This window comes from Tamandua tetradactyla, chromosome 1 (genome assembly GCF_023851605.1).
Source record: "Tamandua tetradactyla isolate mTamTet1 chromosome 1, mTamTet1.pri, whole genome shotgun sequence".
NCBI lineage: Eukaryota > Metazoa > Chordata > Mammalia > Pilosa > Myrmecophagidae > Tamandua > Tamandua tetradactyla.
In genome coordinates, this window is record NC_135327.1 from 39,246,159 (window position 1) to 39,257,899 (window position 11,741).

Consider the following 11,741-nt stretch of genomic DNA (forward strand, 5'->3'; position numbering starts at 1 on the left):
GTGTGCCATGTATAAGGTGGGATAAGAATGGGGTGCTTCCACCCTGCTCTCCTGTCCTTCCATCAACTGACAACAACAGAGATGAGGAATAGGAAAAGGTAGAGCACAAGTGGAAGAAACCCAGGACCCTTAATTATGGAACGGAGTGAGACATCAGGCAACTGTTAAATAAGTGAGAAATAATTTTCTATTGTGTCTAAGCCCTAATACATTTTTGGAGTAAGTTTTTTTTTTTTTTGCAATCTAGTTTAAGCTAACTAATACAATAAGGATGACTGTTATGATGATGAAAATCTGACATGAGAAATGCATGTTTCCTTGTGGCAGGATTCCTCATAAGCCAATTAATTTGATACGCTTAGGGCAGTGCCTCTGATTTCTAAAAAATCCTATTCACACGTTCTATCTGGAATTCTCTCTTTCTCTGTCTTCCTAATAAATTCCTTCTCATTCCTACAGAGCTGTTTCAAGAATTATCTTCCTTAGGAATTCTTCTCTGAGCCTACTACCCTTTCTTCAGTACAGTTAATAATCACTTCCATTATGTCACTTCTAGTTTGTATCTATCATATACTATTACAACTACTTGCTTATATTTGTCCCTCCAACAGATGTAAACAGATAACTGAGTTCCACAAACAGAGCGATCACACAGAATTCAATTTTGTACTTCTTGAATCTAGATGGCACCTTGCCCATAGTAGGGATGTCATAAAGGCTTGTAGAAGGAATCAATGCATGAACAATTGTCATATTTGCTAAAGATTTCTTGGTTTGTTGATTTTATAATAAAAGATAAAGAGGATCATTCTGCAATGCTGACTTGGAATTTCAAATACTCTTGATCCCTATGGTTCTCATCTTGGAAGCAATGATTTCTGACTCAAAACAAAGGCAACCTCAGCTGGCAGGATTTCCAGTGGGGTATTACAGTATGCCCAAGGGAGCTGTTTGTAAGTATAAATGTGTAACAGCTCATTGAATGAAAAGCCCTGGGATATAGGGGACTTGGGAGCATTTGTAATTGGGAATGTTCCTGGTTCCATTATGGCCAGCTCAGTCCTTAGCTAGAGCAGATTTCCACCTGCATTAGGGAAACATACAATCAGTGACTCCCCAGAACCAAGAATCAGCTAAATCAAACAAAGAATGCAGGGTGGACTGTTAAGACTGGAAAGAAACTTAGCAATCATTGAGTCAACCCCTTTATCAAAGACAGTTATGGTTTGTCTGCCCCTATCTTCTTTTTTCTAGGGACTTCCTGTCACTCTCACCATGAGTGTAGAAGGATCTACCACATAACCCTGTCCACAATTGATTGTGACTGTAACCCTGTCCACAATTGATTGTACAAGGTAAGACAATTTGAATCTTTCTCTGGCAATTTTGTAACTGAACCTAAGAAAGAACAATTATTCCTTTCCTGGGCTTTATGACATAAAACATAGAAATTATCCAGGGCTGGATTGTTTTACTTTATGGGCCAGAAAAACAGATAGATAGATAGACAGACAGATAGATAGTTAAATAGATAAGAAAGAAGTAGATGTAAAGCGACAAGCATCCAAGAGATGGAGAAACAGTCTACTGTCCAAGTGTCCTTGGATCTGACTGTTTCTGAGGCCAGGCATATTCCATTCACAGCAGTACTGCTGCCTTCAGGTTGCATGAAATAGAACTGTCGCAATAGAGTCCCTTCTATGTTTAGGCCAGTTCCAGTTGGGTTTCAGTCACTTGCAGTCAAAACAGTCCTAACAAATAGGCTTCAAATTTTAAAGAAGAAGAAAATGATGCTGAGGAAGAAATAAATTCCATCACGTGGCATTGGAAATACATTCTGTCTTGAGAAAAGGAGCATCCTCTAAATCGTGAAGTATATATGACATTATGGCTCATATTAGTAATGGCTTCTTCAGAACGGCTTTACCATCAGCATTTATATTCATAGTATCTGATTCCATTTCTTTTGGTCTTTAAGTTGTTTTTCCTGAGGGCTATAGAAATCATAGGGAAACCGGGCTGGCATGGAGGAACCGTAGGGAAACCGGTGTGACGCCCTCTCCTGCCAGCTATGCATTGTCTTCCCTAGGCCAAGGCTCCTGGTGAGGTGGAAAGGACCCAGAAAAACACAAACATCCCTGTGGAAGGAGTCTGAAAGCCTTTTGCCTCTTTCACCTCCTCAAGCTGCCAGGCCCAAACCAAAGAATGATTAGAATTCTCTTCAGAATCAATTAAAAGAAAGCTGTTCCCATTGTATACAGGCCTAACATGGGAAATTGGGAAGTTTCTGAGGTACAGCCAAATGAATTTGTACATAAGCTTTGGAGTTAATTCATAATGCAAGGGAACTTCTTATCAGCTAAAGGAAAATAAGCACAGTTCTTCTTAAAAATTAAATGTATGGATGCAGGATTATAGCCTGTCCCAAGCTGCCAAAAATGCTTTTGTTGAACCCAAATCCTTTAGATCGTCTTCCAAATTCAAACACTAGTTTTTGTTTCTGACGACATCTGTGTTGGACCTACTATCCCATTTCCGCTCTGCACAGCGGCTGTCCATTAAGAGAGACCATAATGTTTAAAAGATTCTCAAGTAACTTCTTACTCTCTTTTAGGCACTCTCAGAAGTCAGTATTATATAGAAAGCCATATAATAAATGCAAAAATCATTATGGTCTTCCTTGAGACCACTACAGATGGGTAAGGTAGGGTTAATTTTTAAAAATACGTATCTCAGTGACCTAGCCAAGGAATGACAATGAAATAGGAAGGAGGAAGGGGATGGTGTATATGGGAGACTTTTCGTGCCCTGTACAATATGCACTTAGCTTACGTCAATGGCACTGGCTATTGCCTAAGCACATGTCAGTGCTCCACTTCAAGGACCCATCACATAGCTCCACTTGCCTTTGATAGGTTCTCTGGAGCCATCGACCCTTGCTCGGCTTCAGGTGCTTCCATGGAGGCAGGAAGCAATGACTTCAGAGATAACCCTCAAATAATAGCTGAAGGGAGTTAAAAGATAAGTTTCCCACCTCCTAGTTTTTTGAAGGGACAATACTGAAGTGCATGCTACAGGATTTCCCAGAGCAGCAACCAGATTAATAGCTCTTTTTTTTCTATGACACTTTCCCCATTTCCTTCCTCCTGCTTCCTGGGATCACTTCCCAAATAATCTACCACCCAGTCCCTAACTTGGGCTCTGCTTTTTGTGATATCTAAACCTATGGTAGTTTATAAATCTAGCTCCTTGCTTTTATTATGATAATATTTCAGACTACATTCCAAATCCTTGGTCAAGTCCCATTACCTCCAAAAGACACACTTTACTCATTATGTGTGGGTCCTCAATGTTTCTTTACCTCAGAGTCACCAATTAAAATAGTCCCATATTCACAAAGCTCTCACAATTTAACTAGGAATATGCTGCATGAGTCTCAGTGGGACATTTCATTAGTAACATTCATGGAACAGCTATGTGTTTAATGAACTCTTGCTGTGTGCCAGGCTCTTATGCTAAATACACACAAACACATATACAAACAAATAGATATAATGTATATATATAGTACATTATTATACAATGTATTTTATTATATGTTATATATAATTATTCTAAATATATATATATTTGGAGAATTCCTACAATATAGGTATTGACAGATCTGCCTGAATTCGAAGTTCTTGTTCTTTCTACAGGTCTGGAATCTTTGAGTTACCTCCACATTATTCTATAAAATTTCCCCGTGTTCCATTTGACTTTCAGTCAATTAGAGCACCATGGCCATTTGCCAATAATAACTGGGCACTGTGGAAAGGATATACCCAGACCCCTAGACAGCTATTTGGTATAGATCTGAGTTGTCACTGATACCAAGGAACCCAAAACAGTGTCATGACTCCCTATTCCTGGGGGGTTGTGGGGTAATGAGATAGAGTGGTACGTGAAATCCGGATGAAGTCCTTCTCATAGTGTGGCCAATGGGCCCTCAGACTCACCCTGTGGTTATTTCCTCAGTATCTATCCCATGCATGATCAGGATGGAATCCTCAGAAGCTTGTGGAATCATATTGATTCCCTAATATGTGGATTAAGGGTTGTTATGGAAATAAGAGCCAAGTGGAAGCCCCTAAAACTGTTCCTCCCTATTCTGGTCAAGATAGAAAATCAGAATGCATTCCAGGAAGAATTGTACCACTTTCAAAGACTTTAAGAATGCAAGGGTGGTGGTCCGTTTCATATCCTCACCCCATTCACCTATATGAGCTTCTGCAAATGCTGGATGGATGTTGGCAGATAACAGTGAATGACTATAAACTTAGCCACATGATAACCCTACACAAAGTTGCAATGCAGAATGTAGCATCTTACTGGAACAGATAAATATAGCCTCTAGGATTTGGTGTACATCTATTGTACTTGTGAATGTGCTGTTTGTAATCCCCATTAGGAAAATCAACTGCCATTCACTTTTACGTGGGAAAAGCAGCAAACACATTTACCCTAGGTTTTGTCAACTCTACTGTGCTGTTACAATATAATCCATAGGAACTTCTATTGCCAAGATCTGGTGAGCAGGAAGTTCAAAGTACTCTTGATACCATAGCAAAACCCAATGATGGGACACGATCACTACAAAGATTTAAGGTCTAGTCCCATCAGTGAAGATTTTAGGAGTATAATGATCTGAGCTCATTCAGAGACATTCCTTCTAAGGTAAAAGTAAAATTGTTGCACCTCATACCTTCTGCCCTTAGGAAAGAGGTGCAGTATTTGATGACTGTCCTTGGCTCTTGAAGGAAGAATACACTGCAATTGAGAATACTGCTCTGAGCCATTTATTACATGATTATGGAGACTACAAGCAAGAATGGGCTGTATAGTAGGTTCTGGCTGCTCAGACCATATAGCCATCAGGTCCTATGATGCTAGATGCATGTGTGGCAGATAAAGATGTTCTAGAAAGCCACAATAGTAGAGTTTCAGCACATGTCTTTCGAGTTCTTTAGTAAGACTATGCTATCTGTAGCAGGCCACTATGTACCATCTGAAAAGCAACTCCTGGTTTGTTTCTAGTTCTTAGTAGAGACTGAGCACCCAACTGTAGGATATCAAGTGACTACGCAACTGGAAGTGCTTAACATGACCTGGTATCATCAGATTTATCGGATCATTAGGTAGGCAGGCAGGTGTACACCCTTTATAATGTATGTTGGAAAAGTGCATTTGGGACTGGGCCTGAGCAAGTCCAGAGGGTTCAGAGTTATATAAATAGGTGGCCTAGCCTCCCACACTAAGTGCTTCTGTAGCTGTGATACCTTATTTTTAACTCACACCCTTTGTCTCATGGTGATGGTGGTGATGGTGGTGAAGAGTTCTCCATGACAAAGTAATGAAATATGTGGATTTGATTCACATATAGGCCAGTGTGACATGTTATTGCTAGCATAAATGAGCTGCTACTGTGCTATAACTCCATTATTGTTCGTCTCTGACGAACAATAATGGAGGGAAAACTTCCCAGTGGAAAGAACTGAAACAGTGGCGCATTTTGTATTGAGAGAGAAGTGACCTGAGATTTGGAAACACATAAACTCCTTAACAGTGGTGAATGTTTGTCTGGTTGATCAGGGTCTGGAAAGAATGAAATTGAGGAGGAAAACAAATTGAGTGTGGGAATGAGTATGTGAATTGACCTATGGGAGTGGTTGTCTTATCTTATGGGTGAATTTTCCTATGGATATCACCCAACTTCTTTCTGAGGCTACTCCTGGGCTGAGGAAATGGGTTTATGCATGGATGACATGGTGGCAAGGATGGAACCTATGCATATGCCCTCTCAGTAAGGTGGCTCTAGCTTCTGCTTTTGTTTAATACCTAACCTTCTGGTAGTAAAGACTGTTGTGGCTCCCCAAGTATGGCACCATCTCTCAAGGACAGTCAGCTGTTAGATGGGAAGTTGACTGACAACAAACTCTCTCCATCCTGAACTGTTCTTGCTTGAAGTGACACTAGTCTGGGTGTAGGTCTGCCTTCCTTGAATTCAATGTTTCTGCCAACACCACTCTCTCATGGGTTACAGAGTACCTGATTTATTGACATGGGACGCTGCACAAAATGGCTTCAAACAACAGACTGTTTAATAGAGTGTAGATGAGACACTAGGGAATTGACCACAGGATCCCCTGGTCCAACCAGAAACAGCCAGCCAAAAGAATGATGGAATAACCTATTAAAGACTCAGCTAAGTCCTTAACTCACAGCAGGCCACCATGGGGTCTACTCTTTGTTAGCTTGTTAGTAACAGAAAGGGATATAAAACTCTCTTCCATAAGATTGGGGGCGGGGGTAGGCATGTCTGATTGCCGTTCTTGGCTTTAGTTTAGCAATTTTGGATTGCAGGAGGCCTGGTTCTGAGTGCAGCCATTGCTCCAACCCACCTGGACAAAGGCAACAACAGCCATTACTTCAAACCACCCCAGCCAGGGTGGAGGAGACTTAAAGACACTAGGCTTTCTCAGGGCTGCAGGGGACAAGTTCAAAGGCTGCATTTGCTGGGCAGGTCAAGAAAGTTCAGCTTTGAGGAGCCATGGAAGAAACTCCTGGTACCTTTCCTGATAGCCTCTCTAGGGCACTTTGGAGGTCCTTTGTGGTCCTTTGCCCTGTTTTGACTGCAAAAGACTGACCCAGGAACTCCTTCCAGCATGCTCCTACCTTTCCAGAATTTGCCTTCTAGAAAAGATCAGCTAAGACAGTGAAAGGAATTTAAGAAATTATAGAGGCTGACAGCTGGGGGGAAGGCTTGCCTGCTTTAAATAGGCAGGAGAGGGAAGGCTATCTCCTGGAAAATAGCAGGGACACCCAAACTCCTGTAACAGAGGAACTCCAAAACAAGGAACAAGCACGAGCTCAGGACAAGACCCAGGCCTAGAATTGTCAGTGAGGACCCTGAACACTGCATTTGTCTTGGGCAGACCTTCCTGATAGCAGGGCTGAGGCTCAAGAAAATCTCTGTTTTATCACTAGCAATTTACAAATTCAAGAAGCAGACTAGTCAGGGAATAAATTCCAGAGTTAACATTTTAAAATATTAAGATGTACTATGGGCAACAAAAGAGCACAAGAGAAACAAATAAGAAACAATGGCCCATACAAAGGAAGAAGATAAAAATCCAGAAAACAGCAGGTAAAGACCAGAATATGGACATACCAAGCAAAAACTTTTAAAAATGACCTTAAAAATGCTCAAGGAGATGAAGGAAAATACAGAAAAAGAACTAAAAGATATCAGGAAATCCATGAATAAACCAATGGGTTAAAGAGGAAATCACAAGGGAAATTAAGAACACCTTGAGGTGAATGAAAATGAAAGTACAGCATACCAAAACTTATGGGATGCAGCAAAGGCGGTGCCAGGAGGCAAACTGATAGCTCTAAATGCTTATATTAAAAAAGAAAAAAAAATACTTCAAATCAGAGCCCTACACTTGAAACTGGAAGAACTAGAAAAAAAAAAAGAGAGAGAAAATTAAACCCACATTGAGTAGAACAGGAAGGAAATAATGAAGACTACAGTAGAAGTTAATGAAATAGAGAATGAAAAACAAGAAATCAAAAGTTGGTTCTTTGAAAAGATCAATAAAATTGACAAACCTTTGGCTAGACTGACAAAGAAGAAAAGAGAGTGGAAACAAATAACAGAAATCAGAAATTAAAAGGGAGGCATTATTATTGACCCTACTGAATTAAAAAGGACTATAAGATGATATTATGAACAACAGTGTGCCAATACATTTGATTACTTAGATGAAATGGACAAATTCTTAGATGCACACAAACTATCTATACTGACTCGAGAAGAAATAGAAGACTTTAACAAATGAATTCCTAGTAGAGATTCAATCATATAAAAAACCTCCCAACAAAGAAAAGCCCAGGACCAGAGGACTTCAAAGGAATTCTATTAATAGTCCAAGAAGACTGCACCTTGCTTTTGCTTAAACTTTTTCAAAAAATTGAGGAGGAGGGAGTCATTCATTCTACAAGGCCAAAATCATCCTCATACTAAAGCCAGATAAAGATACCACAAGAAAAGAAAATTACAGACCTATATTTTTTATGAATACAGATCCAACAATTCTTATAAAAATACTAGCAAACCAAGTTCAACAGCACATTAAAAGAAATATACATCACGATCAAAAAGGAGTTTTCTCTGGCATACAAGTATGGTTCAACATAAGAACATTAATATAACATACCACATTGACAGAATAAATGGTAAAATTCACATGGTCATTTTAATTGATATAGAAAATACATTTGGCAAAATCTAGCACCACTTCTAGATAAAAACTCTTAGAATACTAGGAATAGTGCTAAAAGAAATCAAGAAAGACCTAAATAAATGGAAGGACACTCTGTGTTCAAGGATTAGAACATGAAATATTGTTAAGATGTCAATCATTCGCAAAACAACAATTTGTAGATTCACTTCAATCCTAAACAAAATTTCAACAACCTTCTTCACCAAAATGGAAAAACCAATTATCAAATTTATATGGAAGGGTGAGGAGTCCCAATAATAAAAACCATCTTCAAAAAGAAGAATGAAGTTGGAGGACTTATGCTTCTGCATCTTAAAACTTATTACAAAGCCAGAGTAATCAGAACAGCATGATACTGGCAGAAGGAAAAGTATATAGACTAATGGAATCTACTTAAGAGCTCAGGAATCAACCTGAAGGTTTATCACCAACTGATTTTTGACCAACAGGCAACACCACTCAATTGAGAAAGAAGAGTGTCTTCAACAGTGAGCTAGGAAAACTGGATCTCCATTTGCCTACACAAAAATCAATTCAATATGGGTGGAATACCTAAATATAAGAGCCAGAACTATCAAACTCCTAGAAGAAAACTTAGGAAAGTATCTTCAGGACCTTGTGTTAGGCAATGGTCTTAGACTTTAAACACAAACTGCAAGCAAAAAAAGGTAAAAAAAAAAAAAAAAAAAAAAAAAAGAGATAAATAGAAGCTCATCAAAATTCAAAGTACATGAAAGTAAAAAAATGACCTACACAATGGGGAAAAATGTTTGGAAACCACATATCGATCTAGAACATATAAATTCTTCAATTAACAACAAAGGGATAAACAACCCAATCGTTATAATGGGTAAAAGACTTGAATAGACATCTGTCATAGAAGATATACAAATGGTCAGAAAGCACATGAAGAGATGTTCAACATCTTTAGCCATCACAAAATGAAATCAAACCCACAATGAGATACCATCTCACACCCATTAGAATGGCTACTATTAAGAAAATGGAAATAACAAGCATTGGAAAGGATGATGAGAAATAGAAACACTCATCTCATTGTTGGTGTTAATGTAAAATGGTGCAGCTACTGTGGAATAGTTTGGTGGTTCCTCAGAAAGCTAAGTATAGATCTGCCAAATGATCTGGCAATCTCACTTCTCAGTATATCCCTAAAGAATTGAAAGCAGGGACTTCAACAGATATTTGCCCACTGATACTCATACTGGCATCATTCACAATTGCCAAAAAATGGCAGCAACCCAGGTGTCCATCAACCAATAAATGGTTAAAAATATGGTATATACATATAATGGAATATTGTTTAGCCATAAAAAATAATGCTCTGATACATGCGATATCATTGATGAACCTTGAGGACATAACGTTGAGTGAAATAAGCCAGACACAAAAGGACAAATATTGTATGATCTCACTGCTGTGAAATAATTAGAATAGGCAAACTTATAGAGTCGGAATCTAGAACATAGGTTACCATGGGACAGTGTAGGCATAGGGAATGGGAAGTTAATATGTATGGGGAGCCTATTTGAAATGATGGAAATGTTTTGTTGATGAATGGTGGTGATGGTGGCACAACATTGTGAACACAACAGCACTGAAATAAATATCTGAAGGTGGCTAAAAGGGGGGAAATGTAAGGTTATGTATATGGTAATAGAATACATTTTTTTTTAATCCATGCATTACACAAACATTGAATTCTCAGCTAAGCCACAGACTATAGTTAATAGTACAGTTATAAAAATGTGTTTTTATCAATTTTAACAAATGTTCCACACTAGGGAAGGTGTTAGTAATAAGGTAGTATATGGGAATCCTGTATTTTATACAATTTTCCTGTAAACCCATAACTTCTCTATTTAAAAAAAGAATCAATGAATTAACCTCTCAAAAAATGAATTAAAAAATAAATGAAAATATGAAACTTATCCCCGCAAAGGATAGGCTAAGCCTACTTAAAATTAGGCCTAAGAGCCACCCCCAGAGAACCTCTTTTGTTGCTTAGATGTAGTCTATCTCTCTCTCAGCCATGACTTCCAGTGGTGTAAACCTCCCTGGCAATGTGGGACAGAAATCCTAGAATGAGCTGGGACTCAGCATCAAGGGATTGAGAAAACCTTCTCAACCAAAAGGGGAAGAGAGAAATGAGACAAAAGAAAGTGTCAGTGGCTGAGAGATTTCAAATAGAGTCGAGAGGTTATCCTGGAAGTTATTCTTATGCATTATATAGATATCCCCTTTTTAGTTTAAGTTGTATTAGAGAGGCTAGAGGGAAGTGCTTGAAACTGTAGAGCTGTGTTCCAGTAGCCATGTTTCTCGAAGATGATTTTGTAATGATACAGCTTTTGCAATGTGACTGTGTGATTATGAAAACCTTGTGTCTAATACTCCTTTTATCTACGGTATGGACAGATGAGTAAAAAATATGGATAAAAAATAAATAAATAATAAGGGAATGTTAAAATAAATTGAGTAGAATAGAATACTAGTGATCAAGGAAAGGAAGTGGTAAGGGGTAGAGAAAAATTCGGGAAAACAAAGATTAAAATATATTGGGTAGATGGAAATACTAGTGATCAATGAGAGGAAGGGGTAATGGGTGTGCTATATATAAGTTTTTATTTTTTATTTTTATTTCTTTTTCTGGAGTGATGCAAATGTTCTAAGAAATGATCATGGTGATGAAAATACAGCTATGTGATAATATTGTGAGTTACTGATTATATACAAAAAATGGAATGTTTTTAAGTTAAGAATGTTTGTGCTTGTATGTTGTTTTGTTTTGTCAATAAAAATATTTTTTAAAAATCAATGAAAAAAGAATAATAAAGAGAATTACCACATACTTTGCTCAGATTCCTGAAATGTTAACATTTTGCCATATTTTTTCTCCCTCTCTCCCTCTGTGTGTATGTTTATTATACACATGCATACATACCTACATATAAATACTCTCAAATGTTCTGTTTCTATCTATTGATCCATCTATTTGAGCAATCAATAGATACATTTTCTAGCCATTTCAAATTTAGCTGTAGACTTTACTTTTATATACTTCATTATATATATTTTCTCTGAAGCAAGGATATTCTCTTATATAACCATAGTACAATTCACAAAATCAGGAATCTTGATGTCTTCTAGAGTCCTTATTACAATTTCACTGATTATCTCAATAATGCCCTTTTACCAAAAGAGAATCCTGGTTTATGCAGTGCATTCAATCTCTTTACTTTTTTTCAATCTAGAAGTTTCCCCCATCTTTCTTTCTCTTTCAGTGTATTGGCAGTATCAAAGAGCAGCAGACCAGCTATCTTGTAGCACTTCCTTGACTTTGGTTTGTCTCATGTTTCCTGGTGATTCTATTCAGGGTCTGGGTTTGGTCCAGGAAGA